Raw genomic sequence first — 9,464 nt, 5'->3', positions numbered from 1 at the left:
AAGCAATGAACTAAACTTTAATAGGATTTAAAAATACCGATTGTCTCCTAGATGATATAGTTATAAGTAGCAAAAGATCAAAGAACAAGCATTAATTTAAAAAAATAGATTACCTTCACCGACTTGATGAGAAGAATATTTGAATTATTCTACCTAAATGCTTTTTTGCAAAACTAGAGACTGGCTCTGTACCACATTTCAGACACAAGAATTTCTCCCACCGAAAATAACGAATCCGCAAATTGAAAACTTTGAAGAAACTTTGTTCCGCTCTTGGTTCTGTACATTATATCAGTAAATTCACTCCTAATCCCGCACAAAATCGTCATCCATTGCGTTCTCTTTAACGAAAATCAGTTAAGTTTGTTTGACAGATGATGTTCACAAAAATTGTTTTAAAGATATAAAAAAATGCACTACGAATGCAACTGAAAATTTTCACTATAACATGCAACTCGAAAACCGCGTGAAATGCGATTTTAACGCGCCAGGCTTGGTGCAGCTTTAAAACAATTAACAATAGACGTGTTGAACCCTAGTGCATTTTTATCTAGATTACTGAATTCATGCGAAAAACGATACAGTGTTAATGAATTGGATTTTTTAGGCGTTGTTTGGTCCATTTCATTTTTCAAAAAAATATTGTAAGGAAAACAATGCAAAGTAATTACAGACCATAGAGCTTTACTTAAATTACTAAAAGCAAACCCTTCAAGCAAATCTTGTGAGAGCCATCTAACTCTTTGAGTGGATAGCTTTTTACCATATCAATTCTCAATTGAACATATCCCAGGTGCAAAAGTTGGCCTCGTTGGTTTTGTTTCCCAGCACCCGAACCAAAAAGCTAAAAAGTATCTACTTACGATGAAGAGTTCCTTGTCACAAATTTAAAATTATTTTCCGCCTGTGCAAAAGCTATAATTTTTGAACTCAATACAATCCGCACCTCATTTACACAACTTGCTTAAAACACATGATCTCGTAGCGCAAATCCCCACACAATGTGATTATGGCATAAAGTCAATAAAAACATTTGGCACATTTGACATCCATTTACAAACGCTTGCCTTTTAATTGTAACCCGTCAAGCTAAATCCATTTTTAAATACAAATCACGATTAAATCTATTCTAGTTATGCATATTCTGAGTCGTAAATAACAAATAACACATCACTCGCTAGGCTAATTCCACCTCATTTCTTTGTTACTCACCAATTTTAGAAGGTAAGCTTAGACGCTAGGCAAGAAATGCAATAATTTAAATCCAATATCCCGCAAACTAATAAACATTCCTAGAATAGTTGCAAAATTCAAACAAAACAGATAAAATCAGCCCAATTCTCTCCTCGAAATGAATTGCTTTCTCTCAACTCATAATCGTACTTTGATAGAAACCTAAATCTAGCTCTAAATCTCGAATAAATCTTGTCAACAAAGTCACCATTCAATCAAACAATCAAAGAAACATTCAAACAGAGTCCGATTCCGTAAAATCTCTAGCACAGAGAATCAACCATCTTCCCTGATACTCAGAGCGTCGGTCGCGTCCTCAAATGTTGGCACGCCCATCACGACGCGCCCTCAAATACCAACAATTGATGACAAAATAGGAAAAGGCATCAACGAAAGTCTTACTAGTCTTACCTCTCTTACAAGCAAAGAAGCCGTGATAAAAGAGGTAAACGACTCTTTCCTCACCAGTAAGGGGGACCGCTTGAAAAAAAAATAACCCATGCATGCACGTCTGCTGGCGAGACCTACTTGACCGATCTGGATGTGTATGTATCGACGAAAGGATTGCTAAAACAACCTGCAGGAGATACTCATAGAAGACATACACGCTAGCCATCCGGGTACGGGTGGATGATATGTATGATCACACCTTGTTGGTGACCGTACATGATTAAGGAATTGATTGTCAGATCAACAGACTAAAAACCGTGCACTACAATTGGTAAGAACCTTAAATCAATAATTCCAGCTAAGCAATTCAACCCTCATAAAACTTGTGCTAAAACAAACGAGGAGAATCAAATTGATTTTTGGGAAACTTTTTATGACAAAAAAGACAACAAGATGTACTTCCTAGCCGCAAGAGATCGTTTTTCTAATTAACGGTTTGCATGTATATTTGACAAAGCGAATGGGTCAAATGCATCAAAATTTTTGGGCATATACTTTGAAAGTTACCGTATACTACATGAAATCCGATTTTATCAAGCAAAATACCTCGTAAGACATGAAAAAAAGAACTTTTGTAATAGAAATCACAGATATTATTGAAGCAACAGTTAATGAGCACAGGGCAATTGCAATTTTGGAAAGACTAATACAGACTTTTGGGAATAGAGTTGCATGTAATAAAAAAAAATCGGCCACAAGTTCGTCCCATATAAAGCATGCATTAAAGACCATTGTTCACTAACTGCGAATATGTTAACAGAAAACAACACAGATCTCGCCTTTAGAAGCCCACTTTGGTAGAAAAAATTGTACCCTGCTGATTGCAATTTCTACTACATTTAATTTGCCTAATCTCTCGTACGAGAATATCATAATTTTTTTTACGTGAAGACACAGTTCCACTGGAAGTCATTCTTGCCGATGAAAAACGGGTGAATGAATATTGAAGTGACATTATTGTCGAGAAGGACATGACTTGAGTAACACGAGAGGCGAAGGAGGGAGAATAAAACAGCACAAACGAGGAATCACAATTTCCCCGCTCTAACATCTGTCGTGCCATCCCTCTCCTGGAACCTGCCATTCAACTCAAGCTGGCCCGCAATATCCATGTATTGAAGAGATCGAGGAAAACCATCAATGGCGTATACAAAGTGCTTGCTCCAGGGTCTATTATAATAGAAGTCGATCCCACCATATCGACAATAAAAGAGCCAGGCAAATTGGTGGTCACAGTCTGCAATAGTGATAACGCAAAGTTGGGAAAACAGCTTGAACGCCAAACTACACTCAAAGTGTATGGCGATCGTCGGCGACCCCAAACCTGTGAAAAATTGGTGGAGGAAAAGGTTCAGAGTCACGTGAAAGAATTCAACCGCAAACTCAAGGCTAATGAGAAAGTTAATCACAAGAAACGCGAACCGGTTAACGGGGTATTGTCCTCTAAGTCGGAAACTTCACGCGCGATGCGAGGTTATATCTCATACTCCAAGCTTTTCGGCCATCAGAAATTGCAATTCCGCAACAAATGTCTCGCCGGTCGAATTAACGATTCCAACAACAAGAGTGCTCCACCAACAACCCTGCAACAAGTTTCCTTATCCCAAGTCAATCAAAATGCGGATGAAAGATCAAGTGGACAAATAAGAAAAAGCGAGAACTTTTACGGATTTTCAGAAGCATCATCCGATTTCTTGATCACTGCTCCTTTCAACATCCTAGCACTTTTGTCATTGAAACAGTCCAAGCAACGGTAGACCAAGCTTCGGAAGAAACAAATATTTCACCCTTACTCGGAGAAGTATCTCCTCCTGAACCAAGAGTGAGCTATCAAATATATAAAGGAGACCGACACCCGATGACGATCTGACGTCGATGACCGTTTATGAGGCCGAATTGATTTCCAACTCGGAATATTTTGTCTTTCAGAATTAACTCTATTAAAAATATAAATATGTTAAAAAATTGTTCTTGTCGTACATTTTCTATTAAAGTCCAAGGTGGTATGTAATATCTGATCATCTTTAGCTAACTCAGTGCAGAAGATTTTAAATATGGTGCAGCATTTAGTTCATATTAGTTGTCTCTTCATTCCAATCTTTTATTTAGACGTTATTTCCTGTTTCCCGCTTTTTAGTTATCTTCCGTTTATCCCTATTTCATTTCCAGCTGCATGATCACACATGTCTTTTCATACTTTTTTTGTTGACAACCGCTTCAGTTTTCATTGTATTAATTTATCCAATACAAATCCAGTAATCAAAACTCTCCTTTGTTTTCGCTCCGCAAAGCTGAGCTCATAATCTAAGTTAACCTTTCTCTTGCCGAAATCTTATCTAGATTTCAAAGTGGGTTGTCGGGCCACAAAGCCGACAGCAAAACAATAAAGTACGACAAGGTCTGATAAATTTCAATGCCTGCTCTTGTTTTGAGTACATCCCATCAGGTTTGATTATTTGATTCAGATCCGCATGGTCATCAATCGCATAAATTCATCTGCTATCGAAGCATTTCCCCATTGCTCTCTCTATAGCTATTTTTAGAGCAATTAGACTCTCGCTCCAGCTCTGGCCTCCAGGAGCCAAACAACTTTGAGCTGTAAATCTGATTCAAACATTTACTAGAAGTACAAAATTGATGCTTGTTCTTTAATTGTTTTTTAAACTCTTTCGTGTTCCGCGATCTTTTATGCAAATCTTGTGGTTTCTGAAAACACTTACTATTTTACATAAAGTCTTTCCCAAACTGTGCCTCCGCTGAAAAGTATTTTAAAAAGACTTAGAATGGGTTTCATGGGTTCCTTCAAACTTTTTACCCTTCAATCCATTAGCATTAGTTGTTATATATTTGACTAAAAAAATACTGCCTAATACATCGCTTCATTTAATTATCAATGCAATATTCTAATAACAGGCAACTAAGTTTTGCTGAGAATTACACATTATTTTATATAAAACTTGAAGTTGTGGTAGCAAAGTCCGAAAATCTGTAATTCAAAGGACCTCGAAAATTTATTTCTTCGCAATTTTGCATTCATAGAGTTTTTAAAAATCCTTTTCCTGACTACATCTCTAATTAAAGACGCGAATTTATTTGGTTATCTCGATGAAGGACGAAAAAAGCAATCCAAAAAAGTGAAATTCACAACTTGGTACTCTAAGAGAGGTTCATATATGATCATCTGAAAAAACCCGGCAGGAATGGAATATCAAAAAGCCTCAAGGATTAGTAATGTCATATCGAGACTGTGGGATATGTTCACTGTTTTATTTGATTACTGGCTATTCAAGGAGAGGCGGCTAAAGTACTTTTTTTTTAATTTTAAACATTTCAATTTAGAATGAAGCTCATGGAAATACGGATCGAAGTGTCAACGCTAAAAAATTAATATACGATTTGCTGGAGATAGTAAGGTCGAGTCCTCTAAGCTCTTATTCTTTAGCTGTATTTGGAGTTAGCTAATACCACTGTTGGGTTCTCGCAAGTTGAAATCAAAAGAAAACTACGCGTTCCGTTATGGCGGTGAAGTCTAAAACAGTCCAATGATTGTTGGTTGAGCTTAAATGGAAAATAGTTTTTTCAGTTTAAAATAAGGTGTGTTCAAAACCTATTCTAAGAGTTTTGCACAAAGCCATGTACGCTCAGAGCCATAAAGCCAAAAAAGTACTTTGACAAAACGGGTGAATGAAATTGAATCAGGGTTCAGCTAGAGGGAAACCCAGGTTTGTGAGATTTTGCCGTGATTATTCGTGAGAAACAAATTTCAACAAGCAGTGCTCGTGACGTAATTTACGGTTGAATGCACTCAATGAGTTGAAAGTATTCTAAGATTTGCAGAGACTATTAGGGCGAAACTTCTGTAAGTTTTGCTACCAGAAAATGCAGTGGATTTAATTTCATCGCAAGATTCACCGCATATCTTAAAAAATAACGCACTCACTGCATTCAACGCTGAATGATGCTGGCCGTTTTGAAGGCGTCCCGCCGCTGTTAACCTCATTTCTTACATTTCTTGGCCCTGGAAAGATATGGGGACCATGATTTGATCAGAACAACAAACAATTTGCTGACTAGTTCAAAAAAGACCTTGTTTGTTTTTCAATTATCAAATTGAAAGACCGGAAAATTGTTAGACGGTTTTGGGAAAAATTAGATATTTCTAACAATTTCTGTAAGTAGATAAAATAACTACCTACAATCATGATAAACAATAAAATGAACAGAAGAATCCGAATTGGATTCAGTTGGATTTAGATCTCATGCTTAAAAGATAGACATGACGTTTAAAGTGATATCTCTAATTGCACAGCGTTAAAGAACTGTGCACTCTGTACACAGGTTGATGTCCCAGACGGAAAGGCGATATGTCCAGACCCAGATGAACGAACGACGGGGGTGTCGTGCGTTCAAATTTACATAGTCTGGAAACACGGAAAAATGCAGGAAAGTCTTGTCATGAACGCACGAAAGTACAATCTCAATTTAAGTTTGAAAAAATTACCTTTTTCATGAATGTAATACTGGTTTCAGATTTCACAATTAACGTAAAAACTCTATCCAAGTTGAAATTTTTCAAATCATTTCATTAAAAGATGAAAACCCAAACATAAATAAAAAATAGATGAGCGGAAACGTCTTTTTGTTTTGAACTCAATTACTACACAGCGAAGTTGATTTTTTTTGTTTTTTTCACTGCAAATACTAAACAACGAAATTGATTCGATATGAACAGCTCCATAACCCGATTGAAACGAACTTTTAAAGAATATTTAGTCTCTAAATTAGCAAAATTACTTCTAAAACACAATCTTTTTTGTCAAATTTTATTGTTTAAAGTCAATTAGGAAAACACCTCGACCGGACTAATTTTCACTTCTTAAAAGATCAAAACAAAAGAAATAATTTTGTAAAATCCTGAACTGGAGCGTTCAAAAATTGTGGATTATCGCACAAAAGTTTGATGAACGCACAAAAGTCTGCACATGAACGCAAGGAAGTCTGGTAAACGCACAAAAATCTGGTGAACGCATGAAGGTCTGGTGAACGCACGAAAGTCTGTTGAACACACGAAAGTCTGAACATGAACGCACGAGTGTCTGGTGAACGCACAAAAGTCTGGACATGGACGCATGAAAGGTCTGACGAACTCACGGAATTCTGATCATGAACGCACAAAATTCTGGTGAACGCATGGAAGTCTGGACATGGGCTTTTTCCGTCTGGGATGGTCTGCACATAGGCACTTTCTGTCTGAGACGGTCTGGGCTTACCGTTTTTCCGTCTGGGACCTCAACCTCGGTATCGAAAAGTAAAAATTATTTCGGTATAAATTATTTTAAAAAGTTGTAAAAAAACTTTATTTCTATTCGTCTTCTCTCCTTTGTAGCGTTCTTTGTTCGAGCTTGTTCTAATATCACTTTTGATACAATTTACTGAATTTCCACCGGCAAATTTCCACCGGTAAATATTTCCATATTTACTGAAAGTTTACCATAAAACGAATGGAAAGCAATTCCAAAAGAGTTGTTAGACAAGCCGCATTTCATCATCTCATTTTTGATTAGTATAGGAGTAATCTATTGTCAATAATCAAGACGAAAAAAACGCCCTGACAATTAGTTTCAATGAGTTTTCCTTTTCAATTAGTTCTCCTTTTCAGAAATTAAAATATTGTATTTTTTTTCAAAAACTGGTCTGCTCTATGTTATTAAATTAAAATAGGATCTGAATGACAGTCTAAATTGTTCAGATGACGGTTCAACCAAAATTTCATTGGATACTAGTTGCCCTATGATGTTTTAATACACAAATTACTATTTTCAAATATTAACTGCTGCGGTAAGCACCCACAAATAACACCCCTTCATATGTTGTGTCTTTTCTGTTAGGGGGATCTAAGCAGGCAGGTGCAACTACTGTGAAAATGGACCACTACTGGATTCGAACCAGAATCTCTTACTTTTGAAGCCTTGTGTGCTACCCATTTACACCAACTGGTTTTACGCTCTCGAACTTGGGCATCTCTTATAACCCATTCTCACGTTCTTTCTTCTTCCCCAAGGCTTCATTTCTCTAGCCAAGTATACGTTGAACAAGTAGAGCTTCTTGTCAAGCTATGCCAAGCTTATCTTATGCACAATTTACATTAGGTTTTTCTCTCTCAACCTTCTAACAATTTATAACTTTAATAATCATTCAGGAGTAAGGCATATTTGGGACAGACTAAAACTCAAAAAGTTGTGTCGAGAATGGCAGCCATCAAAAGAATCAGTGGTTTTCACTTCTAATTAATGCAATGTCAAAACTGTCCGTATGCTGACCGTTCAACCCTAATCTAAACCAGATATAAAAGTCGTAAATTTACATTTTTTTCACCCACTTTGTCTTTCGTTACATTACGACCGTTACCCCAAAAAAATGTGTCTCCTTTTGAAGTATGTTGTGATATAAAACTAAAAAGGTAATGTTTGTTCTTGTTGTAGGGTTATCAGATTTGGCAAAAACGCTGAGATAAGTTTTATATTTTTAAAAAAAATTGGATTCACTTTATTGTAAAAATAATTTCAGGCAGCTTGAGGTAACCGTTTAAACTTTTGCGATAGATTGAGAAATACTACTGGAACTTACTCAGTTGCTGATGCTAAAACTCTATGCTCCAATAAATTCTATATTCCCTAACTCTACCCTAGCTCAGAAGATGGACCAAAAACGCCGTATTAAATGATCGGTATTTTCCGTTTTCCATAAAAAATGTCAATGTGTTCAATTTGCTGCTATTTTTGGCTTAAACGTAAGCAATTGGCAGTCTGTGTCGTAAGAAATCGTCGATATGTTTGGTTCCTTTGACCCGATGTTTTTGATTTCAAATCTAAAAACTTTTGGAATGTTTGTCTTAAAAATTGTGTAATCTTCGGTATGTCCATTTTCAGATTCGGCATGTTTTGTTTCATACGAAGTAAGACGTAGGTTTTATTTCCCCGTAAAAACTGACTTTTACTTTTCAATGCTTTTCAATGTATTTCAATGCAACGATAGCTTTTGAAAACAATTCCTTCGAAAAAGTTTATATTGATAGACTTTCTTCCTGAGCTAATTGATGAAACTCGGTAGAAAAGTTTCTATTCATCGAGTCTTGATCGCGAGAAATTGAAAAAATAAGTCATTTCCCTGTGATATTCCGTGATGCATCTCTTCAAGTTTTCTATTTGCTATTAAATTTCGTGTGCTAAATGTGTTCCAACACAACAATGTATTGCTAGCAAAACTGGCTTGCTTTCTTCGATCCCACGGCCACTCTAGCATCTATGTGAAGTTAGAATTGGGATACTTAAATCTGCCGTAACTATTGTAATAGTAAATAAATAGCAATTGTAATTGTTTCAATATTTTCTTTGTTGTGATGTCATGGCATTTATGTTTTTAACTATGATGTGTTTTCATAGAAGTATACAAAATATTGACAAAAATGATTCAACAAACTTTCTTTAGGCTAGTAGTATTAGCAATGATTCTTTGGAATATTTCAAAAAGAGCATGCGCATTCAAGGGTCGCGACTTTATTAAAGATGCAAATTTTTTAAAGAAAAATTGACTTATAGTTTCGAGTTATTCTATTAAGTAAAACCATGCGATGCTAAGACTCCGAGAAATTTTTATCTATGTTTTTTTCCAACGGGACTCTATGTTCTTGTTATCTGTTTCAAGTGTTTTAGAGATTTGTTGGCCGGCTGCTATAGACTTGACTTTTCAGAAAATTATCCTCTAATTTTTCTTTATCTGCA

This window comes from Convolutriloba macropyga, chromosome 12 (genome assembly GCF_964194025.1).
Source record: "Convolutriloba macropyga chromosome 12, txConMacr16.3, whole genome shotgun sequence".
Taxonomy (NCBI): domain Eukaryota; kingdom Metazoa; phylum Xenacoelomorpha; order Acoela; family Convolutidae; genus Convolutriloba; species Convolutriloba macropyga.
The sequence above is the reverse complement of the archived record's forward strand: the minus strand, read 5'-3'. Positions refer to the sequence as shown.